Source organism: Triticum aestivum, chromosome 4D (assembly GCF_018294505.1).
Source record: "Triticum aestivum cultivar Chinese Spring chromosome 4D, IWGSC CS RefSeq v2.1, whole genome shotgun sequence".
Taxonomy (NCBI): Eukaryota; Viridiplantae; Streptophyta; class Magnoliopsida; order Poales; family Poaceae; genus Triticum; species Triticum aestivum.
Genome location: NC_057805.1, coordinates 465,283,778 through 465,310,456, shown reverse-complemented (window position 1 = coordinate 465,310,456; position 26,679 = coordinate 465,283,778). Strand labels below are relative to the sequence as shown.

At 42.5% G+C, this 26,679-nt stretch overlaps 1 pseudogene across 1 annotated transcript; it reads right to left on the bottom strand.

The window, feature by feature from the left end:
- Window positions 1-2,907: 2,907 nt before the first annotated feature.
- LOC123098659 (polyadenylate-binding protein-interacting protein 7-like) lies at window positions 2,908-10,114 on the bottom strand (annotated as a pseudogene). The gene is made up of 7 exons (XR_006447953.1): window positions 9,926-10,114; window positions 7,549-8,205; window positions 7,391-7,470; window positions 5,477-5,867; window positions 5,316-5,383; window positions 4,233-4,357; window positions 2,908-3,441 (listed from the first exon to the last, which is right to left on the bottom strand). The product of XR_006447953.1 is annotated as a polyadenylate-binding protein-interacting protein 7-like (transcript).
- Window positions 10,115-26,679: the final 16,565 nt, after the last annotated feature.

Genomic DNA, 26,679 nt, shown 5'->3' with positions numbered 1-26,679 from the left:
TAATTACATGACGTCTCAGTTGACACGCAGGTCATAAATAAATTAAGACAACTCCTATGGCTCCTGCCGGTTGTCATACTCATCGACATGCAAGTCGTGATTCCTATTACAAGAACATGATCAATCTCATACATCACATATTTCATTCATCACATTCTTCTGGCCATATCACATCACATGACACATGCTGCAAAAACAAGTTAGACGTCCTCTAATTGTTGTTGCAAATTTTTACGTGGCTGCTATAGGTTTCTAGCAAGAACGTTTCTTACCTACGCCAAAACCACAACGTGATATGCCAATTTCTATTTACCCTTCATAAGGACCCCTTTCATCGAATCCGATCCGACTAAAGTGGGAGAGACAGACACCCGCTAGCCACCTTATGCAACTAGTGCATGTCAGTCGGTGGAACCTGTCTCACGTAAGCGTACGTGTAAGGTCGGTCCGGGCCGCTTCATCCCATGATGCCGCCGAATCAAGATAAGACTAGTAACGGCAAGTAAATTGACAAAATCGACGCCCACAACAACTTGTGTTCTACTCGTGCATAGAAACTACGCATAGACCTAGCTCATGATGCCACTGTTGGGGATCGTTGCAGAAATTTAAAATTTTCTACGCATCACCAAGATCAATCTATGGAGTCATCTAGCAACGAGAGAGAGAGGAGTGCATCTACATACCCTTGTAGATCGCGAGCGGAAGCGTTCAAGAGAACGGGGTTGATGGAGTCGTACTCGTCGTGATCCAAATCACCGATGATCCTAGCGCCGAACGGACGGCACCTCCGCGTTCAACACACGTACGGAGCGAAGACGTCTCCTCCTTCTTGATCCAGCAAGGGGGAAGGAGAAGTTAATGGAGATCCAGCAGCACGAGGTGGAAGCAGCGGGATTCCAGCAGGGCTTCGCCAAGCGCTACTGGAGGAGGAAGAGGTGTCACGGGAGGGAGAGGGAGGCGCCAGGGCCTAGGGTGCGGCTGCCCTCCCTCCCCTCCACTATATATAGGGGCTAGGGGGGCGCATGCCCCCCTTGGAGATCCCATCTAGAGGGGGAGCGGCGGCCCCTCGGGGGGCCAACGGCCCCCTTAGGGTTTCCAACTAGGGGGGCGCATGCCCCCTCGGGGGGCAACGCCCCCCTAGGGTTTCCAACCCTAGGCGCCTTGGGCCCTTGGGTGGGGCGCACCAGCCCACCAGGGGCTGGTTCCCACGCCACTTCAGCCCATGGGGCCCTCCGGGATAGGTGGCCCCACCCGGTGGACCCCGGGACCCTTCCGGTGGTCCCGGTACAATACCGGTGACCCCCGAAACTCTCCCGGTGGCCGAAACTGGACTTCCTATATATAAATCTTTACCTTCGGACCATTCCGGAACTCCTCGTGACGTCCGGGATCTCATCCGGGGCTCCGAACAACTTTCGGTTAACCGCATACTAATATCTCTACAACTCTAGCGTCACCGAACCTTAAGTGTGTAGACCCTACGGGTTCGGGAGACACGTAGACATGACCGAGACAACTCTCCGGTCAATAACCAACAGCGGGATCTGGATACCCATGTTGGCTCCCACATTCTCCACGATAATCTCATCGGATGAACCACGATGTCGAGGATTCAAGCAATCCCATATACAATTCCCTTTGTAAATCGGTACGTTAGTTGCCCGAGATTCGATCGTCGGTATCCCAATACCTCGTTCAATCTCGTTACAGGTAAGTCACTTTATCGTTCCGTAATGCATGATCCCGTGACTAACTACTTAGTCACATTAAGCTCATTATGATGATGCAATACCGAGTGGGCCCAGAGATACCTCTCCGTCATACGGAGTGACAAATCTCAGTCTCGATCCGTGCCAACCCAACAGACATTTTCGGAGATACCTGTAGTGCACCTTTATAGCCACCCAGTTACGTTGTGACGTTTGGTACACCCAAAGCATTCCTACGGTATCCGGGAGTTGCACGATCTCATGGTCTAAGGAGATGATACTTGACATTAGAAAAGCTTTAGCAAACGAACTACACGATCTAGTGCCATGCTTAGGATTGGGTCTTGTCCATCACATCATTCTCCTAATGATGTGATCCCGTTATCAATGACATCCAATGTCCATGGTCAGGAAACCGTAACCATCTATTGATCAACAAGCTAGTCAACTAGAGGCTCACTAGGGACATGTTATGGTCTATGTGTTCACACATGTATTACGATTTCCGGATAACACAATTATAGCATGAACAATAGACAATTACCATGAACAAGGAAATATAATAATAACCATTTTATTGTTGCCTCTAGGGCATATTTCCAACAGGCATGTGAAGAGGTTAGAACAGCTTTTGACAATTTTGTTTGTTGTTGACTTTTTCCTGTAGATACTTTATCACAACGTATAGTTTATGAATTAAGCTTAGCATCATGCTGTTCAACAACTAGCTAGCAGATTACATGAAACTGTAATTCTTTTATACTCCGTATTTCTTTTTTTTTTGCGAAACATACTCCGTATTTCTTTACAGAGGGAGTACACAAGAACACAAGTAGTTAATGTTCAGCGCTTCATACACTCGCAGAAATCCTCATATATAAGCACACATTATGTTAGTAGACAGTATATAAGCAAAATGTACTTCAGATTATGTACAAAAGTATGATGTGGTTGTGTTGTTTCAAAATTGGCATCAACCGCATATCCAATGTATTGCGTATTTACGGCAATATGCTAGTACTACAACCGTATTAATCGAGAAGCCATATGTAGCTAACCAAATTAGCCTAACGCACCCGTCTCTTTGCCTAGTTTAACTGTTGCAGAAATCCCCATAACCAGCTGCTTCCATGGAACGGACGAGCTAGACAGCCAACACATGCTGGGCGCAACACAAGGAACCAAACAACATATGTGCCTTCAACACGCAGCAGCATCAACGCGTGCATGCGACATTTCCACTACTACTGTTGGACAACATATCGCCTAATTCCGCAAATTTTACAACGTATTTGCCGATAAAAAAGCCCTGATATACCAACATTACAACCAACTATCGTTGCTGTATCATTTCTATTCTGCTACTCATCTCTGCCATATACAGAAGTACAGGTCATTCTTTTTCTTGTTTTGTTGCCATGTCCGCAAACACCTAGGCAGTCCCTGCTACTTCACTGCAGCAGGACGCGGAAGAGGCCCGGCTGTGCCTGCGTGTACTGAAGGCCGTGCTCCAGGAGGTACTGCTCGATGGCGGCGGTCAAGCCTCGCAGGGGTACGGGGGTTAGAGATAATGATGGCCTGGAGCCGGCGGCCCGTGGAACGGGCGATCTTCCTCCGGTTGTTGAGTTCATTGTTCAGGACGTGCATAGCCTCACTTGCATGAAGACCACAAAGATCGATCGCGGGATTCTGCTCCTGGATGAGGCCTTGCAACTCTGGCATCTGGAATCTGGTGAAGGCAATCAAGAGAATATTAGCCAACGATTCTTTTAGCATTTAGTAATCTAGAGCAGATTGATCATGATGTGAGAATCATTTCACAACAGAGCATCGTGGTTGATCCATTTGTGGGGTACTGGACTAGGATATAGTAGATGGGCAGTTACTGGCACTGATTTATTACTCCCTCTGTTCCTAAATATAAGCCTTTTTAGAGATTTTAATATGGACTACATACGGAGCAAAATGAGTGAATCTACACTCTAAAATACATCTATATACATCCGTATGTAGTTCGTATTGAAATCTCTAAAAAGGCTTATATTTAGGAACGGAGGAAGTAATAATATTAAGCAGTAGCACTGACTGACTCAAAAGGAGGTATACAGGATACTCCATAATTGTACACAAAAGATCTGTCTGCTACTGTAGAATTTCAAGATCTTAAACTTGAAACTTCAATGCAAGCTACCCATACAAGTTGAATTATAATATACAGAACATACTATTTTGAAAATATCTGAAAATTTTCTTATCCTATACAACATTCAAATAAAACAGGTAGGTTTTCAGATAATAATAATGCATGCAAACCAAGTATGTTTAAAGAAAATCTTCTATTGTTCATTCGGATAAAAAGCCCAAGCACTGCATGCTCACCAAGAAGAAAGCCTGGTGTGGCATTTAGAATTATGCAAAATTATAGACAGAACAATTTGTATGTGCAGACGTGTTCATTCTTACGCAAGATAACATTATCAGAACATATATAAATGTAAGATGGAGGAAATTAATGCTGACCTCTGTTGATATATATTTTCTCTAGCCTTCTCCTGAGCTAATCTGCTTTGGATAGAGTACAGCTCCTTAATATTTAGTTCCTTTGCTAAAGGATTGCCACCAGTTAGAAAAGCTTGCCTATCCTGCTAAAAGAATTTAGTGGACGGCAGCACTGTGAGCAAACATAACCACAAGTTGGGAAAACAGTGCTCACAATACAAGAGATATTTTGAGAGGCTGCTATGAAGTGGTGTAAAAATCAGCACCAAAATCAGAGTATTTAAGATTCTGTGCAGTCCTTGAATACCAACAGCAAACATAAAATGAAATGTTCATAGGAAATTAGTCCATATAGCGTAGCTCCAGATCATACTAACAAGAACTCTCTTACTGTCAAATATTAGTTGACAATGAGATGTAATTTTACTGGCAGTGAGTTCATTTTAAAAGCCATGAACAACTATACTTTCCAGGTCTAGGTCCCTGTAATTGTTACTACTCCCTCTGTTCCTAAATATTTGTCTTTCTAGATATTTCAACAAGTGACTACATACGGAGCAAAATGAGTGAATCTACACTCTAAAATATGTCTATATACAACCGTATGTGGTAGTCCATTTGAAATCTCTAAAAAGACAAATACTCCCTCCATTCCACAATGTAGTGCGCCCGCGCTTCCCGAGATCCAAGTTTGACCGTAAATTTAACCAACGAGACCGACTGCGGCGGGAGCAAAAGTTATAGAGACCGGCGGGAGCAAAAGTGCCGCAGTCGGTCTCATTGGTTAAATTTACGGTCAAACTTGGATCTCGGGAAGCGCGGGCGCACTACATTGTGGAATGGAGGGAGTATTTGGGAACGGAGGGAGTACATGGTAAGTGATGACCACCACCTCATACAGCAGTAGAATAAAAGATGCTACTAAAAATATGGTAGTAATTAAATTATGTGTATTATCACAAGTATACAATGGCTACTTTCACTAACATAGAAATTACCATATATACTCTCTTGTGGATTAAAAAGACTATGCTACGGAAAATATCATTCACAATAATTATGGCTCAATTCCAACAATCTGGTTCCTCAGAGTAGTATATCTACCTGTTCAAGAAGTGCTTGTCTTAGACTTGCAAAATCATGAACTTCATCCTTTTCCAAAAACATGTTAGCTGTCATAAGAAAATTCAAACAATAAGGCAACTAGGCATCCGTGCTGCCACAGGTTCAAGAAAAAAACATGTATCATAATTCAAGAACACTACCCGTAGCATCTGTGTCGAGCCAAGTTGGTCCCGTTTGAACTCCAGCAATGTTTTGCAGTGTGTTGTTTGAGATCATATCATGATTACCGTTGTATGAGCCAGCCAACAGATGAGAGCCTCTGCTTGAACCAAGACTAGTAACAGGCAAATTAGTTGTCTTGTACCTCCCCCTCGGAGAATCTAGGGATAAACGTTCCCTGCCAGCTGAAGGTGAAATTATATCATCTGTGAGTATGGCTGAATGAGATCTGTATGGACTGTTCGGCAGACCAAAAGCCTCTTTGTTATAGTTGGCAAGACCATTTTGAGCATATGATACTGGTGATGGGGGACTTGAATGTCCAAATGACAGTGACCTGAGATTCTGATTGAGTCGTCCATCAACTTTATTCTGCTATTGAACATATAGTGGTATTAAACAAGTGTTTCAAGTAGATTTCATGCAGGTAAACCATAGACTGTAGCTATTGCCATCAAATATTCCGAAGTAACCAATAAAAGAATAATCAGAAAATATGGCATATCCAGTTTTGTTAACCCACAGGCAGATCAGATACTTTGTGGATAACACACATTTGACCACAAAACGGGCAAGTGAGGTCACAAAGTATATTTGTTAACTAAGGTGGTTGGAGTGAATAAAATAGCAGATTTTATCAGGAGATTGACCTCATAAGAAAACAATTAAACTATGTTCCGTACATTCTAACGTATACACTTAACTTGATTGGTTTGAACTAATAGAGCGTGTACCTGAAACGGAGAATTAACACCGCTATATAGTTATTGATACAAAATAGGAGTTATAAGTTCTATAATGGAATGGCTCCACAGATAATCAGAGTGATCTGTCATAATCACTGTAAATACAAGTCATCCTAGTTTGTGGGCTTCATAGGAAGTCCAACGAAATGCAAGTAATCCTATGAGACCCACCACAACATGTTTCGTGAGACTGATGCATCAATTGCACAGTAGTGTATTTACCACAGATAAATAGCTGTCTAACAACATGATATTTTCTTTTTTATCAGTGCCTTGCAGTCTTGTACACCAAGTGAAAGTACCTATTAATTGTTGCAACTGAGAACATAAGAACTCACCAAGTTTTACATTGCGTTCATATCAATACTCAAATAACTCATACAATACGTAGTCTCACAATATATACTCATACTCGTTTTATATATAGCTCAGTGCGGATAACATGGCAGACTAGTTTCTGTTGTAAGACGGTGTTTAGTTGCTTGCCACAATTTACCACACATGAGTTAGGCATGTTTGACTTTCTTAGGCCAGTGTTTGGACCTTTTCCAAACTTGTAGCACACTACACCATTACAGCACTGCCATAAATATAATTTCTTGCCAAATCTTGCCACTGGCAGGAGTGGCTAACAGATGGCCATGACACAGATCGTCGGTCGCCAAACAATTTGCATAAAAAGATGGCAACAGAGAAACCAATAAGGTCAGAGACACATGAGATCCCTATTGCTTGTAATCCATTACAACATCAAATTGAATATGCATTACTGACTAGGGAGTGAAAGTCCTGGGCTCCTAGCTGTAGAAACCAAAGGTCGAGTGATCTTGCTAAAAGTTCCATGTTTTTTTATAACAGACATCTTAGCTGGTATTAAACCTCTGCATGGTTGATGTAAACTGTAAAACTATACACTGCATGTACCTCATGACCATTTTTAAAACATATCAAGACTTTTGCTGTTCTAACATATGAGAAACACACCAGTTAGCTTACAGATGTGAAAATAGGGACCTGGTTAGTGCCATATCATTTTATTTTTCTTTTATGGTGGTTGTGTACCTAGGCTTAGGGACAGTTGAAGCCTCGGAAGATTGTAATTTCAAAACAATTTGAGATGTATAGGATGATGCATTAATGAAGACAGACCTCCAGCTGAGTCATGATGTCCATACTTGACCTAAAGCTACGCCGGTTTCTGTAATAAGCATCAGACTGCAGTGGGGATCCTGAAATTGCAAGGGGAAAGATTAGGGTTAACAGAACCGCCTTCAGTATAGAATATTACACTCATCAAATCAACGTACCAATGCTAGAATCTCCATTGTAGTGACTAGCATCCCTTCTGTTTGTACCATATTGTCCACCGTTTCTTACTGTCTTTACCCATGGAGCAGCAGTTGGACTCATAGTACTTGCAGTGGGACTCATAATAGTAGCTTGCGGCTGTTCTTGGCCAGGAAATTCAAACTTCCCTCGTGTACTTAGCGTGTCCCTAACAAATGGAGAAGCATGGTGCTGCATTCTTGATGTCTGCTTTGGAGAAAATAGTGAAGCACCAAAGCCATCATTCACTGACAAGCCCGTGAGTGAAAGACTGTCAGGTCCAGGAGTCTCATCTTGGCCAAGAACGTTGAAATCAGGAGTGATATCATCTGGAAGCTGTTGTTGCCAATACCGATGTGCTTCTTCATCAGGGTTGCTTGGTACAGACTCTGGTTGGTCTGCGCTGATTTCCTTGGAGGACTCTGAGACAGGAATCTTGGTTGTGTCCGATCTGTTTGAAGCATCACTCATAGATCTAAGGCATGAAGGAACAAATTCTACCGCATTAGGATTTAACGAAGTCGTCCTGTTTATCAAACTTATTTTCCTTTCTTCAATGGACATCTTGCTAATGAGCAGATGCAGCAATTCTGCAGATTCAGAATTTGACACAAGTGTCTCGGGAGATTCTTCTAGTCCTATCAGATAGAATCGTGAAAGGTAGAGTTAGATTTGAGACAACGCAAAATTAACAAAGACACAAAGTGTTTTGGAAGAAATACAAAATGGTCTTAAGGGCCACAATTATGTGGAACTCAAAACGTATCCACCAAATCACGATGAAGAAACCTCAGGGTACCAACTTCTGTGAGTGTGGTTTGCACACACATAAAAAATGCATTGCACATATACACAACACAATATCTGTGGTCTTTCTAATTAGATATCTCAGTTCAACTGGATAGATGAAGATGGGCTGGTATTCGTATAAAATATGGAAGTCAACATGGAAATCAGACTGTTCTACGAAGTACACAATTGGTACGCTTTCTAGTATCGACTGAGGATAATAAGTTACGAAACATTTATGACATATCAAACTCTGCCATGTGAGGCTGCAAATGGTTAGCAAAATCAAACAATCAGAACTTAAACAAAATAACTATCCAATAAGCTGTAAATCCAACATAGCAAGCAAAATGCACGGGCAGGGACTGAGACGTGTACAAAAAGCTCTATTTAACATAGAAATTGGCTCCTTCCCCTTTTACTGTGGACAAAAAATGGAAATGCTTGCCGTGCGAATGATTCTTAGAAGTTCACACCCGAGACAACAAAGCAGACACACCAAGGTTCCACTTGAGAACAAGCAAAAGGGAACAAAACAACAGACTCGCTGCCAACAGAGAGAAACTAAGCTACTGAGCTAAGCATCTCAAACCATTCCTAGTCACTCCGCAATGGATTTCATAATATGCATGGAGAAAGAACAAAATGCACACATTTGATACTTTTGGAAACAGAAGTACCAGAGCACAGAAGCATTTCTCGCGAGGGGTTAAATTACGAGCAACAAGTCCAGTAAAAGGAAAAGGCTAACAATTATAATCACCAAATAGCTGCAAACATTTCTAACCATAAGGCAGATGATAATAAGCAGGATACTTGACGAATCGCAATAGAAAAACAATGAAACATCCACAACCAGAAACCAGTGGGATTCCCCACCACCATCGCATCCAGAAGCATCTAGATATAAGCAATAAAAGGCTTAGGACATGAACTGATTCAGTTCCAACCCGCAGCTCAGCGATCCCCATCGAACTGATGCGGTGCTTCCATGAGGAAATCGAAGCAAGCGAGTAACAACTAACAATAGGAAGTCGAGCGCAACAGCAAGCACTGAAGCAACTAAATTCAGCAGGCTTTTAACCCGCAAGCGGGCTGTACCACACGCACGCACGCACACCTACCGAATCCAATCCAATCATTATAATACCAGCTCGCCGCAGCTTAAAAAAACCTACACGGGCACTTAACAGCTTGAAAACGAACGAAATCGAGCGCGGAAACAGCTGAATTCAGCAGCTCCGCCACTGAGCCCACAAAACCCCACGCGCGAATCGAGCACTCGAAGCGCGGGTCAATGCAATCGACGAGCGTCCACAAGGATCTAGCAGCGCCGGGGGGCCCTCAGCCCCGACGAGATCGACGGAGCTGGCGGCGCGCGGCGGAGGCCCGGCCCGTGACGTGCGTGCAGACACGCGACGGCGGTCGTCGTCCATCCACCCCCCGCGTGCTAATTAAGCTGCGCCGGCACCCAAAACCACCCCGGCGACGCAGCGCGCGCCCGCGGCTGCCGTAATTGCTGGAGGCTCCGACGAATCCAGAAGCTTCCAGAAGGATTGGAGATCTCACCTTCGCTCGCCTCCCCTTGCTTCCCCGCCTCCTCCCTCTTCCTCTCGCCCTCGCAATAATTTTGCAGTGATTTTTTTTCCGGCCCTCTCTCCCTATCACTCTTGTTCGCTGTGTTGACTCGCAGCCTTATATTATTCGGGGACGCGATAATATCCCACGGGCGCGCCCCGGCCCTCCGATCCGCCTGCGGGCGCGCATCGGGCCGTCCGTCGCCCCCGCGGCCGCAGATCGAGCGCGCCTCCGGAGCCACCGAGCCGGGTCTGGGTGAGGCGCGGGGCCCGCGCGAGGAATGGCGTCTGCTGTGCCGTGTCTGTTTGTCCCGTGAGGGGAGCCGCGGGCCCGGCCGCCGATTTGACGTGTCCGGGGTTGGTAGCGGGCGTGTGCCGCTGGGTGGTGGGGCCGGGTGGCCCGCGTGTCAGTGTGTCGGAAAAGTTGCGTGCGGGATGGTGTGGTGGCCCTTTGTATTTATTTTTTCTGGTTGGAGTCGCGTCACGTCCCCCTGGAGGTGCGAGGGGGCGAACAGTGTACGCATTTTTCGTACCGAATGATTCTGGGTTGCATGGGATCCTGTGATCCTGTGGCTGTGCACGTCTCGTAGGCCAGCACGAACAGACAGGAGCTATTGCGATGCGGTTTTGTATTTCGAGGTTTTGTATTTTGATCAGCAAATCAAGCAGCGCATGTGCTAGCTAATTTTAGTTATTGTAATAAATTTTCTTCTAGTTGGACTGATGAGCCTTCAGATTATCTGATGAGCAAGCTCATAGACGATATATCTTTATGCATTAATCAATAAAGCTAGCCATGATGCCTTCCCTAAAAAAAGTATAAACTATTTTTTTCTCCACGAATGGCGGATTTTATTGGCTCAAAATGGATCACAAACATCATGAACACACATCCAGCCTCTCCGTAGATAGAATGCACACAGTCAACACCAACGCACACCTAAACACGCTCGCAAATAGATAAGACCAAATCTATGCCTTAGGGTGAGAAAAAAATTGAAGCGATCAATTCCGCGATCGACAAACTATAGTTATGCTCATATCCGCATCAACCCTCTCATGACACCACAAGAACATCGAACTTACTTCAACAGCAACGCCTTCAGAAAGAATGTGACGATTATGCGTCGTCATCACCAAATCCAATCAGTAAAGGTCAAAATCTAGGGTTTCACATCGAAGAACCAGACCGAGCATATCCGAGCAATGCCTTCAGCAAGGTGACACCGAAAAAACATCGGCATTGTCAGATACTTATAACCAACATGGGTCAGACCTAGGTTTTCATCTCGGATCTCGCCGAAGTTAATCAAGTGTTGTCGCCACCACTTTTTCACGATTCCAACAGCTACATGCGCTAGCATAGAAAACTAAGCGCTGCTGCTACACAATCATACCCTCTGCGTCAAGCCATTGTTCGTAGATTGCATCACACCGATGAAGGAAACTACCACATCCGAAGAGAGGAAACCTCTCGAAAATCTTTCGATGGCAACCCCAATTCACAGCGGTGCCGTCGACGTAGTCCGGAGTGGTCAGCTTTGCCTCTTGGATTCAAAGGACTTTTATAGGGGCTTTGAAGGATTAGAATCTTTATAAAAATGTCCCTACGTTGGTCGTTTCATTTGTAGGATTGAATCATATAGGATTTTTTTGCTAATAATTTTTTATACTACATTTCATAGAAATCTAATATCCACTCCAACCTCTTAGATAAAATCCTTTCTTTTTTCTGTGATGCAATTAAGCAAACTCAAATTCTATAGGATTTCAATGGACATGACTACCAATTTTTTTTTTATGTTTCCATGTTGTTACGATCCTGCAAATCGATGATTCTTCAAGAAACAGGGACAAAGAGTGGAGGGAGGAGGGACGAGGAGGGGGCTCAAAGGCTAGAACCTCCTAATCGCCCCCCTCAACGGATCAGAGCGCTTATAGCACAAGTAATAGCCACAAGGATATACGCAAGTAATCCGTAGTTCGGCCAGTCAGCAATGAGGCCTAATCTAATTCGGAAGTGCTCTGCACATGATGGTCTATGAACCATTCAGGGACGATGCATGCTTCCAATAGCGGTCTCCCGTCAAAAAAAAAAATACTGCCAATAGCGGTGATTAGTGATATGATGCAATATAATGGTTGATTTGCACATCGTGTGCAGATCGGACAGAAAATTATTGCCCTTTATAGCAGTGTTCAATCTAATTCCTACATCTTATAGGCTTCCGTATGCATCAAGCCCACCAACCAAAAGGCACTCATTAGGCCATCATGGAAGGGTTTTTTCCTTTAGCATCCCCATCGTGGAAGGTTTACCTCGTTTAGTTTCTCCTTGTTGCCCACGACCTAGCAAAATCACTGATTAAGTGGTACTCTTTGTAAAGATCACACACATCTTCTCACATGTTGGCAAGTGATGCATTGCATACGCATAACCTGAAAGTTTTTCTTTTTTATGTATTCATTTATTCAAAACGTTTTATCCCTTGAACCGTGCATCCAGATCCTGAACCGTTTTTACTGCTAGATTTCTCGCGTCGAGATCTTGCAAATTAGATCCGATGTTAATAGGTTTGATGAACTTTTTTTAACGAAAAACCCGGAACCAAAAGCACTTCTTTTTCAAATTTTTCTCTTTTCGAGAATCACATTTGTGCTTCTCGTGGAAGCAAATCCACGAAAAGCAAACATTTGAATTTCATGGAAGCAAACAAGAACACGTCTTTTGTTCTTTTTCGAGGAGGCACAACTGTGCTTACCGTGGAAGCACAAAAAACACATTTTTTTTCTTTCTTTCCGAGAGGCACAATTGTTTTTTTCACGGAAGCAAATGTGTGCCTCTCGTGGAAGAAAAAAACAGGGTTTTTCTTTTCTTTTCGAGAGGCACAATTATGCTTCTTGCGGAAGCAAATTTGTGCCTCCACAAGAAACAAATCCGTGCTTCTCATGAAAGCACAAAATATAGTTTTTCACGCAAAAAAAAATCATGTTTTCTCCAAAACCTAGGGAAAATCGGGCGAAAACCGAAAAGCCCAAAAAAACATCTAAACCTCGAAAATGCATACAGAAAAATAAAAAACCCACAAGGGAAGGCCCAACATGCGATTGTTGGAAATATGCCCTAGAGGCAATACTATTGAATTATTATATTTCCATGTTCATATATTTCATGCTATAATTGCTATGATCTAGGATTATGCAACTCAGTGGAAAACTCATATGCACACATGAAATGATAAACAGAAAATAAAGGTTCCTAGTCTCGCCTCTAAGACTAGCTCAAGTGTTGTTGGTGATCATGTTTTTCAGATCTTAGGATCTCGTTAAGTGTAACGATAGTCCTAAAACAACATTGAGATTATGACGTTGGAAGAACGATCATATTGAATCGACCAGAACTTGTTTGTTATGAATTGAGATAATATCATCTGTAATCAATTGTAATAACACGGAATGTTAACGTGTGATTTTTCTCCTTAGACCATGATAGTATCGTAGTCACTTCTTACCGTATAATGGACTTTGGGGTTGCTCAAATGTCACCTGTAACACGGTGATCATCACGACAACTTACATGCTCATCGAAAAGTTTGACAAGGACTAGATAGCCCGAGTGGGATTTGCTCCTCCGACGATGGAGAGATATTCTTAGGGCCCTCTCGATGTGACGGCATCCACCATCGTTGGCCAGACATAGGTGACTTTGTGATACGTCTCCAACGTATCTATAATTGTTTATTGTTCCATGCTATTATCAATCTTGAATGTTTTATATGTAATTACAAGCAATTATATATCATTTTTTGGGACTAACCTATTAACTTAGTGTCCAGTGCCAGTTGCTATTTTTTGCCTGTTTTTGGTTTCCAGAATATCAGTATCAAACGAAGTTCAAATGCCACAAAAAAAATTGGAGATTTTTTTCTGGACAAAAGAGACCCTATAAGCTTTGGGAGAGGGCCAGAAGATGAAGGGGGAGCCCACGAGGCAGGAGGGCGCGCCCTGGTGGCTCGTGGGGCCCGTGTTCACCTAATTCCGCCTTTATAAATTCTCTAAAATCGGGAAACCAACAGAGTGAAGGAAATATGCCCTAGAGGCAATAAAGTTGTTATTTATATTTCCTTATATCATGATAAATGTTTATTATTCATGCTGGAATTGTATTAACCGGAAACTTAGTACATGTGTGAATACATAGACAAACAGAGTGTCATTCGTATGCCTCTACTTGACTAGATCGTTTATCAAAGATGGTTAAGTTTGCTAGCCATCGACATGAGTTGTCATTTGATGAACGGGATCACATCATTAGAGAATGATGTGATTGACAAGACCCATCCATTAGCTTAGCACTATGATCGTTTAGTTTATTGCTATTGCTTTCTTCATAACTTATATATGTTCCTATGACTATGAGATTATGCAACTCCCGAATACCGGAGGAACACTTAGTGTGCTATCAAACGTCACAACGTAACTGGGTGATTATAAAGATGCTCTACAGGTGTCTCTGATGGTGTTTGTTGAGTTGGCATAGATCGAGATTAGGATTTGTCACTCCGATTGTCGGAGAGATATCTCTGGGCCCTCTCGGTAATGCACATCACTATAAGCCTTGCAAGCAATGTGACTACTGAGTTAGTTGCAGGATGATGCATTACGGAACGAGTAAAGAGACTTGCCGGTAACGAGATTGAACTAGGTATGGTGATACCGACGATCGAATCTCGGGCAAGTAACATACCGATGACAAAGGGAACAACGTATGTTGTTATAAGGTTCGACCGATAAAGATCTTTGTAGAATATGTAGGAACCAATATGGGCATCTAGGTTCCGCTATTGGTTATTGACCAGAGAGATGTCTCGGTCATGTCTACATAGTTCTCGAACCCGTAGGGTCCGCACACTTAACGATCGTTGATGATATAGTATTATATGAGTTATGTATGTTGGTGACTGAATGTTGTTTGGAGCCCCGGATGAGACCACGGACATGACGAGGAACTCCGCAATGGTCCAGAGGTAAAGATTGATATATGGGATAGTAGTGTTTGAACTCTGGAAGGGTTCCGGAATTCACCGGAAGGAGTTCCGGATGTCTCCCGAAATGTTTGGGTACGAGAACACTTTATTTGGGCCAAAGGGGAAAGCCCATGAGGCTTTTGGAAAGTGCAAAAGGAAGTTTTGCGGAGACCAGAGGCTAGACGCCAGGAACCTTGGCGTCTAGGGGGTAGACGCCGGGAACCCTGGCGTCTAGCCTTGGAGTCCGAGAAGGACTCTTGCCTTTTGGGCAAAACCGACTTTGAGGAGGCTTTTACTCCAAGTTTCAACCCCAGGGCTCAACATATAAATAGAGGGTAGGGCTAGCACCAAAGACACATCAAGAAACACCGAGCCATGTGCCGGCAACCCCGTCCCCTCTAGTTTATCCTCCGTCATAGTTTTTATAGTGCTTAGGCGAAGCTCTGTGGAGATTGTTCTTCACCAACACCGTCACTACGCCGTCGTGCTGCCGGAACTCATCTACTACTTTGCCCCTCTTGCTGGATCAAGAAGGCGAGGACGTCATCGAGCTGAACGTGTGCTGAACGCGGAGGTGTCGTACGTTCGGTACTTGATCGGGACGGATCGTGAAGGTGTACGACTACATCAACCGCGTTGATATAACACTTCCGCTTTCGGTCTACGAGGGTATGTGGACACACTCTCCCGCTCGTTGCTATGCATCACCTAGATAGGTCTTCCGTGTTCGTAGGAATTTTTTTGAAATTACTGCGTTCCCCAACAGTGGCACCAGAGCCAGGTCTATGCGTAGATGTTATATGCACGAGTAGAACATAAAGAGTTGTGGGTGATAATAGTCATATTGCTTACCAGCATGTCATACTTTGATTCGGCGGTATTGTTGGATGAAGCGGCCCAGACCGACATTACATGACCGCGTTCACGAGACTAGTTCTACCGACGTGCTTCGCACACAGGTGGCTAGTGGGTGTCTGTTTCTCCAACTTTAGTTGAATCGAGTTTGACTACGCCCGGTCCTTGTTGAAGGTTAAAACAGCACACTTGACGAAAAATCGTTGTGGTTTTGATAGGTAAGAACGGTTTTTGCTAAGCCCGTAGCAGCCACGTAAAACTTGCAACAACAAAGTAGAGGACGTTTAACTTGTTTTTGCAGGGCATGTTGTGATGTGATATGGTCAAGAAGTGATGATACATAAATTGTTGTATGAGATGATCATGTTTTGTAAAAGTTATCGGCAACTGGTAGGAGCCTTATGGTTGTCGCTTTATTGTATGAAATGCAATCACCATGTAATTGCTTTACTTTATCACTAAGCGATAGCGATAGTCGTAGAAGCAATAGTTGGCGAGACGACAAAGATGCTACGATGGAGATCAAGGTGTCAAGCCGGTGACGATGGTGATCATGACGGTGCTTTGGAGATGGAGATCAAAGGCACAAGATGATGATGGCCATATCATATCACTTATATTTATTGCATGTGATGTTTATCCTTTATGCATCTTATTTTGCTTAGTACGGCGGTAGCATTATAAGATGACCTCTCACTAAATTTCAAGGTATAAGTGTTCTCCCTGAGTATGCACCATTGCGACAGTTCATCGTGCCGAGACACCACATGATGATCGGGTGTGATAAGCTCTACGTTCACATACAATGGGTGCAAGCCAGTTTTGCACACGCAGAATACTCGGGTTAAACTTGACGAGCCTAGCATATGCAGATATGGCCTCGGAACACTGAGACCGAAAGGTCGAGCGTGAATTATATAGTAGATATGATCAACATAGTGATGTTCACCATTGAAAACTACTCCATCTCACGTGATGATCGGACATGGTTTAGTTGATATGGATCACGTGATCACTTAGATGATTAGAGAGATGCCTATCTAAGTGGGAGTTCTTAAGTAATATGATTAATTGAACTTTAATTTGTCATGAACTTAGTACCTGATAGTGTTTTGCATGTCTATGTTGTTGTAGATCAATGGCCCGTGCTACTGTTCCTTTGAATTTTAATGCGTTCCTAGAGAAAGCTAAGTTGAAAGATGATGGTAGCAACTACACGGACTGGGTCCGTAACTTGAGGATTATCCTCATTGCTGCATAGAAGAATTACGTCCTGGAAGCACCGCTAGGTGCCTGGCCTGCTGCAGATGCTGCTGATGACGTTAAGAATGTCTGGCAAAGCAAAGCTGATGACTACTCAATAGTTAAGTGTGCCATGCTTTACGGCTTAGAACCGAGACTTCAATGATGTTTTGAACGTCATGGAGCATATGAGATGTTCCAGGAGTTGAAGTTAATATTTCAAGCAAATGCCCGGATTGAGAGATATGAAGTCTCCAATAATTTCTATAGCTGCAAAATGGAGGAGAATAGTTCTGTCAGTGAACATATACTCAGAATGTGTGGGTACCACAACCACTTGACTCAACTAGAAATTAATCTTACTGATGATAGTATCATTGATAGAGTTCTTCAATCACTGCCACCAAGCTACAAAAGCTTCGTGATGAACTATAATATGCAAGGGATGGATAAGACAATTTTCGAGCTCTTCGCAATGTTGAAATCTGCGGAGGTAGAAATCAAGAAGGAGCCTCAAGTGTTGATGGTTAACAAGACCACTAGTTTCAAGAAAAAGGGCAAAGGGAAGAAGGGGAACTTTAAGAAGAATGGCAAGCAAGTTGTTGCTCAAGTGAAGAAGCCCAAGTCTGGACCTAAGCCTGAGACTGAGTGCTTCTACTGCAAAGGGACTGGTCACTGGAAGCGGAACTGCCCCAAGTATTTGGCAGATAAGAAGGATGGCAAAGTGAAAGGTATATTTGATATACATGTTATTGATGTATACCTTACTAATGCTCGTAGTAGCACCTGGGTATTTGATACTGGTTCTGTTGCTCATATTTGCAACTCGAAATAGGAACTACGGACTAAACGAAGATTGGCTAAGGACGAGGTGACGATGCGCGTGGGAAATGGTTCCAAAGTCGATGTGATCGCCGTCGGCACGCTACCTCTACATCTACCTTCGGGATTAGTTTTAGACCTGAATAATTGTTATTTGGTGCCAGCGTTAAGCATGAACATTATATCTGGATCTTGTTTGATGCGAGACGGTTATTCATTTAAATCAGAGAATAATGGTTGTTCTATTTATATGAGTAATATCTTTTATGGTCATGCACCCTTGATGAGTAGTCTATTTTTGTTGAATCTCGATAATAGTGATACACATATTCATAGTATTGAAGCTAAAAGATATAAGTTTAATAATGATAGTGCAACTTATTTGTGGCACTGTCGTTTGGGTCATATTGGTGTAAAGCCCATGAAGAAACTCCATGTTGATGGGCTTTTGGAATCACTTGATGCTTGCGAACCATGCCTCATGGGCAAGATGACTAAGACTCCGTTCTCCGGAACAATGGAGCGAGCAACAGACTTGTTGGAAATAATACATACTGATGTATGCGGTCCGATGAGTGTTGAGGCTCGCAGCGGGTATCGTTATTTTCTGACCTTCACAGATGATTTGAGCAGATATGGGTATCTCTACTTAATGAAACATAAGTCTCAAACATTTTGAAAAGTTGAAAGAATTTCAGAGTGAAGTGGAAAATCATCGCAACAAGGAAATAAAGTTTCTACGATCTGATCGTGGAGGAGAATATTTGAGTTACGAGTTGGTCTTCATATGAAACAATGCGGAATAGTTTCGCAACTCACGCCACCCAGAACACCACAACGTAATGGTGTGTCTGAATGTCGTAACCGCACTTTATTAGATATGGTGCGATCTATGATGTCTCTTACTGATTTACTGCTATTGTTTTGGGGTTATGCTTTAGAGACGGCTGCATTCATGTTAAATAGGGCACCATCTAAATCCGTTGAGACAACACCGTATGAACTGTGGTTTGGCAAGAAACCCAAGTTGTCGTTTCTTAAAGTTCGGGGCTGCGATGCTTATGTGAAAAAGCTTCAACCTGATAAGCTCGAACCCAAATCGGAGAAATGTGTCTTCATAGGATACCCAAAGGAAACTGTTGGGTACACCTTCTATCACAAATCTGAAGGCAAGATATTTGTTGCTAAGAATGGATCCTTTCTAGAGATGGAGTTTCTCTCGAAAGAAGTGAGTGGAAGGAAAGTAGAACTTGATGAGGTAATTGTACCTACTCCCTCATTGGAAAGTAGTTCATCACAGAAATCAGTTCCTGTGATTCCTACACCAATTAGAGAGGAAGCTAATGATGATGATCATGAAACTTCAGATCAAGTTACTACTGAACCTCGTAGGTTAACTAGAGTAAGATCCACACCAGAGTGGTACGGTAATCCCGTTCTGGAGGTCATGTTACTTGACCATGACAAACCTACGAACTATGAGGAAGCGATGATGAGCCCAAATTCCGCGAAATGGCTTGAGGCCATGAAATCTGTATGAGAACAAAGTGTGGACTTTGGTTGACTTGCCCGATGATCGGCAGGCCATAGAGAATAAATGGATCTTCAAGAAGAAGACTGACGCTGACGGTAATGTTACTGTCTACAAAGCTCGACTTGTTGCGAAAAGTTTTGGACAAGTTCAAGGAGCTGACTATGATGAGACCTTCTCACCCGTACAATGCTTAAGTCCGTCCGACTCATGTTAGCAATTGCCGTATTTTATGATTATGAAATTTGGCAAATGGATGTCAAAACTGCATTCCTGAATGGATTTCTGGAAGAAGAGTTGTATATGATGCAACCCGAAGGTTTTATCGATCCAAAGGATCCTAACAAAGTGTGCAAGCTCCAGCGATCCATTTATGGACTGGTGCAAGCATCTCGGACTTGGAATAAACGTTTTGATAGTGTGATAAAGCATATGGTTTTATACAGACTTTTGGAGAAGCCTGTATTTACAAGAAAGTGGGTGGGAGATCTGTAGCATTTCTAATATTATATGTGGATGACATATTGTTGATTGGAAATGATATAGAATTTCTGGATAGCATAAAAGGATACTTGAATAAAAGTTTTTCAATGAAAGACCTCAGTGAAGCTGCTTATATATTGGGCATCAAGATCTATAGAGATAGATCAAGACGCTTAATTGAACTTTCACAAAGCACATACCTTGATAAAGTTTTGAAGAAGTTCAAAATGGATCAAGCTTTCTTACCTGTGTTACAAGGTGTGCAGTTGAGTCAGACTCAATGCCCGACCACTGTAGAAGATAGAGAGAAAATGAAAGTCATTCCCTATGCCTCAGCCATAGGTTCTATCATGTATGCAATGTTGTGTACCATACCTGATGTGTGCCTTGCTATTAGTTTAGCAGGGAGGTACCAAAGTAATCCGGGAGTGGATCACTGGATAGCGGTCAAGAACATCCTGAAATACCTGAAGAGGACTAACGATATGTTTCTCGTTTATGGAGGTGACAAAGAGTTCGTCGTAAATGGTTACGTCGATGCAAGCTTTGACACTGATCCAGATGACTCTAAGTCACAAACCGGATACGTATTTATATTGAACGGTGGAGCTGCAGTTCCAAGCAAAGCGTCGTGGCGGGATCTACGTGTGAAGCGGAGTACATAGCTACTTCGGAAGTAGCAAATGAAGGAGTTTGGATGAAGGAGTTCATATCCGATCTAGGTGTCATACCTAGTGCATGGGGTCCAATGAAAATCTTTTGTGACAATACTGGAGCAATAGCCTTGGCGAAGGAATCCAGATTTTACAAGAGAACCAAACACATCAAGAGACGCTTCAATTCCATCCGCGATCAAGTCAAGGAGGGACACATAGAGATTTGCAAAATACATACAGATCTGAATGTTGCAGACCCGTTGACTAAGCCTCTCTCACGAGCAGAACATGATCAGCACCAGGACTCCATGGGTGTTAGAATCATTACTATGTAATCTGGATTATTGACTCTAGTGCAAGTGGGAGACTGAAGGAAATATGCCCTAGAGGCAATAATAAAGTTGTTATTTATATTTCCTTATATCATGATAAATGTTTATTATTCATGCTAGAATTGTATTAACCGGAAACTTAGTACATGTGTGAATACATAGACAAAGAGAGTGTCACTAGTATGCCTCTACTTGACAAGATCGTTAATGAAAGATGGTTAAGTTTCCTAGCCATAGACATGAGTTGTCATTTGATGAACGGGATCACATCATTAGAGAATGATGTGATTGACAAGATACATCTGTTAGCTTAGCACTATGATCGTTTAGTTTATTGCTATTTCTTTCTTCATAACTTATACATGTTCCTATGACTATGAGATTATGCAACTCTCGAATACCGGAGGAATGATACGTCTCCGTCGTATCTATAATTTTTTATTGTTCCATGCCAATATTATACAACTTTCATATAATTTTGGCAAGTTTTTATACTATTTTTGGGACTAACATATTGATCCAGTGCCCAGTGCCAGTTCCTGTTTGTTGCATGTTTTTTGTTTCACAGAAAACCCATATCAAACGGAGTCCAAACGGGATAAAAACTGACGGAGATTTTTTTGGAATATTTATGATTTTTGGGAAGAAGAATCAACGTGATACGATGTCCGAGGGGGCCACGAGGCAGGGGGGGCGCGCCCCAGGGGGTCAGGCGCGCCCTGGACCCTCGTGGCCACCCCGTAAGGCGGTTGGAGCCCTTCTTTCGCCGCAAGAAAGCTAGTTTCCGGATAGAGATCGTGTCCAAAATTCAGCCCAATCGGAGTTACGGACCTCCGGTTATAAAAGAAATGGTGAAAGGCCAGATCTGAGAACGCAGAAACAGAGAGAGACAGAGAGACAGATCCAATCTCGGAGGGGCTCTCGCCCCTCCCACGCCATGGAGACCATGGACCAGAGGGGAAACCCTTCTCCCAACTAGGGAGGAGGTCAAGGAAGAAGAAGGAGGGGGGCTCTCTCCCCCTCGCTTCCGGTGGCGCCAGAGTGCCACCGGGGGCCATCATCATCACCGCAATCTTCACCGCCATCATCACCAACACTTCCCCCCTCTATGCAGCGGTGTAACCCCTCTTTTACCCGCTGTAATCTCTACTTAAACATGGTGCTCAACGCTATATATGATTTCCCAATGATGTATGGCTATCCTATGATGTTTGAGTAGATCCGTTTTGTCCTCTGGGTTAATTGATGATTGTGATTGGTTTGAGCTGCATGTTTTATTATTGGTGCTGTCCTATGGTGCTCTCCGTGTCGCGAAAGCGTGAGCGATCCCCACTGTAGGGTTTGCAATATGTTCATGATTTGCTTATGGTGGGTGGCGTGAGTGACAGAAGCACAGACCCGAGTAAGTAGGTTGTTTGCGTATGGGATAAAGAGGACTTGATACTTTAATGCTATGGTTGGGTTTTACCTTAATGATCTTTAGTAGTTGCGGATGCTTGCTAGAGTTCCAATCATAAGTGCATATGATCCAAGTAGAGAAAGTATGTTAGCTTATGCCTCTCTCTCAAATAAAATTGCAATAATGATTACCGGTCTAGTTATTGATCGCCTAGGGACAAATAACTTTCTCGTGACAAAAAGCTCTCTACTAAAACTAACTTAGTTGTGTCTTTATCTAAACAGCCCCTAGCTTTTATTTATGTGCTCTTTATTATCTTGCAAACCTATCCAACAACACCTACAAAGTACTTCTAGTTTCATACTTGTTCTAGGTAAAGCGAACGTTAAGCGTGCGTAGAGTTGTATCGGTGGTCGATAGAACTTGAGAGAGTATTTGTTCTACCTTTAGCTCCTCGTTGGGTTTGACACTCTTACTTATCGAAAGAGGCTACAATTGATCCCCTATACGTGTGGGTTATCAAGACCTTTTTCTGGCGCCGTTGCCGGGGAGCAATAGCGTGGGGTGAATATTCTCGTGTGTGCTTGTTTGCTTTATCACTAAGTAATTTTTATTTGATGTTCTTAGTTGTTCTCTATCTTTAGTTATGGATATGGAACACGAAATACCAAAAAAATTAGGTTTACTTGCTACTCATGGAGATGGGGAACCTCCTAAAACCCTTGATGCTTATTATGTGAAAGATATTATGTACTACTTTGATAATCCTGAGAAAACCCCATTCAACTTTGTAATGGGAGACACATTGGATCAACGTGAATACTTGAGGGATTATCGCTTGACTCAAAAAGGGAAACTATTATGGGATCAAATTTATATGTTGCATTGGTATGCTAGGCAACTATGCTTGAGATATGATTATACTTGTTGCTCTAGGATGAAGGCTCCACACCTTCCTTTTTCATGCAAATTTAATGATGATAAAACCTTGGCTTCTTATGCTAATGGTATATATGATTACTATGATGTGGAACAAATAGAAGAATTTGTTGCTTTTATGGGTTCTTATGAAATTTAATCTTTGTTTAAAGAGTTTGAAGATTTTGACGATTCAGTTTATAAACCTGAAAATTTAGCTATCCTTAAATATTGTTATGAGAACTATGAATACAATTCCGATATTGATGCATTTATTGAGAAAGTCTCCACTGTCCAAGAAGAGACTAATATTTTGCAGGAATCTATGGAAGAAGAAATTGATGAAACTGTGAGCTCATTGGATGAAAAAGATGAGGAGGAGAGCAAAGAACAAAAGGAGGAAGAGCGGATTGATCACCCGTGCCCACCTTCTAATGAGAGTAACTCTTGAACTCATACATTGTTTAATTTCCCTTCGTGCTTACCAAAGGATGAATGCTATGATGATTGTTATGATCCCGTTGATTCTCTTGAAATACCCCTTTTTGATGAACTTGATGCTTGCTACCCTTGTGGCCATGATGCCAATATGAATTATGCTTATGGAGATGAACTTGCTATAGTTCCTTATGTTAAACATGAAATTGTTGCTATTGCACCCACGCATGATAGTCCTATTATCTTTTGAATACTCCGACTACACTATATCGGAGAAGTTTGCCCTTATTAAGGATTATATTGATGGGTTGCGTTTTACTACTACACATGATGATTTTGATAGATATAATATGCATGTGCTTGCTGCTCCTACTTGCAATTATTATGAGAGAGGAACTACATCTCCACCTCTCTATGTTTCCAACACGATAAAATTGCAAGAAACTGTTTATGCTATGCATTGGCCTTTACCTTGTGTGCATGAATTGTTCTTATATGACATGCCGATGCATAGGAAGAGAGTTAGACTTCGTTGCTGCATGATATATGTTACTTTGTGCTCACTACTAAATCACAAATCATTGCTAATTAAAATTGGCTTTGATATACCTTGGAATCCGGGTGGATCCATTACTTGAGCACTATATGCCTAGCTTAATGGATTTAAAGAAAGCGCTGCCAGGGAGACAACCCGGAAGTTTTAGAGAGTCATTTATTCTATTGAGTGCTTTTATATAGTTTAAAATCAAAATAAAATAAAGAGGGGAACCCAAAACTTTTCAAAAAGGAAAGTGAAAGTGAGAGAGACAAGCATTGTTGAAGTGGGGAGCTCCTTGAACTTTGTTCATGCTCACGGAAACTTTGTGAATCTTGGTTACAGAAACTTTTCAACAAAAATAATTATCCCCTTGTACAATTCCATTGTATTATAAAAGTAATGTGCTAAGGTTTGCCTTTAGGATGTTTACAATGATTGTTGGTTTGTGCGGTGCAGGACAGAAACTTTGGCTGTAGTGCGTGATTTTACATTTTTTACTGGAACGTCAAACGGTTCTGAAACCTTTTGCACTGTCTTTCTATACAAATTGTTTATTTTTCCTAAATTTGGCACAATTTTATGAGTACCAGAAGTATGGTGAATGTTCAGATTATTACAGACTGTCCTGTTTAAAACAGATTCTGTTTTTGATGCATAGTTTGCTTGTTTTGATTAAACTATCGATTTATATCAGTGGATTAAGCCATGGAAAAGTTATATTACAGTAGCTACAATGCAAAAACAAAATATGAATTGGGTTGCAACAGTACTTAGAGTAGTGATTTGCTTTATTATACTAACGGATCTTACCGAGTTTTCTGTTGAGTTTTGTGTGGATGAAGTGTTCGAAGATCGAGGAGGTCTCGATGTGAGGAGAAGGAGGAGAGGCAAGAGCTCAATCTTGGGGATGCCCCGGAAGGAATCCCATCTTTCTTCAACAAGTATCGACATGTTTTCGGATTCGTTTCATTCATGCGATATGTGCAAATCTTGGAGCGTCTTTTGCATTTAGTTTTCACTTTTCTTTTATGCACCATGCTGGTATGAGATAGTCCTTGGTTGATTTATAGAATGCTCAATGCACTTCACTTATATCTTTTGAGTATAGCTTTATAGAATGCTTCAGGTGCTTCACTTATATCATTTGAAGTTTGGATTGCCTGTTTCTCTTCACATAGAAAACCGCCATTTGTAGAATGCTCTTTTGCTTCACTTATATTTGTTAGAGCGTGGGCATATCTTTTGTAGAAAGAATTAAACTCTCTTGCTTCACTTATATCTATTTAGAGAGATGTCAGGAATTGGTCATTCACATGGTTAGTCATAAAATCCTACATAAAACTTGTAGATCACTGAATATGATATGTTTGATTCATTGCAATAGTTTTGCGATATAAAGATGGTCATATTAGAGTCATGCTAGTGGGTAGTTGTGGATTGTAGAAATACTTGTTGAAAGGATCTAGATGACGACTAGAGGGGGGTGAATAGGCGTTTTAAAACTGTTACGGATTTGGCTTTATCCTAATGCGGAATTAAACTAAACGGATACCTTTCAAGCACAAATCCTAAATATGCTAGGCTCAACTAAGTGCACCAACAACCTATGCTAAACAAGATAGGCACTTAAGGAAACTAGCAAGCACAAACTATATCACAAGATATGGAAATGTAGGAGCAACTAAGCAATTCAACTAGCACAAGATATATCAATATGAGCAAGTATGAATTGCGGTAAGTAAAGGGTGTGTGTAAGAGATAACCACAAGTGAGTCGGAGACGCGGATTTATCCCGAAGTTCACACTCGTGAGAGTGCTAATCTCCGTTAGAGCGGTGCCGAAGCCAAAGCTCCGGGGCGTCACCAAGTGACTCACCGTATTCTCCTTTTCGAGTCACCCCCAACGGATGAGCCTCGATTCACTCGGGGTTGGTCTTGAAGGCGACCACCACACCTTTACAAACTTCTCCTGAGCACACCACAAACAAGGAAGCTTCCGGAGGAACTTGACCACCTAGGCCACTTCAACACCCTTCCCCGGAGCACACCACAAGAGGAAGCTTCCGGGGGAACCTTGGCCACATAGGCCTCTTTCACAATCTTCTCAATGTATCACCAAACTGTCTAGGAGGCGAAGGCCTCCAAGAGTAATAAACTCACGGGCTCACACTCGAACAAATCGATGCAGGGAGCTCAAACCAATGCAACAAATGCAATGCAAGGTCAAGCAACAAATGCTCAACTCACTCTCTCAATCTCATAAGATGCACTCTTGAAAGTAGGAGATTGAAGAGAGGGGATGCTTTGGATATGATCAACAAATGGCTCACTAATCCATCCACAAATCCCCCTTCACATAGAGGGGAGATAGGGGTTTGGGAGAGGTGGAGAGAGGCTCAAAATGGTGTTTAGAATGTGTGTGAACCAACCCCCAACCGGTGGGAGGAAAGGGCCCTTAAATAGCCAAACTCCGAAACTAGCCGTTGGGGCTCCAACGGGCATTTCC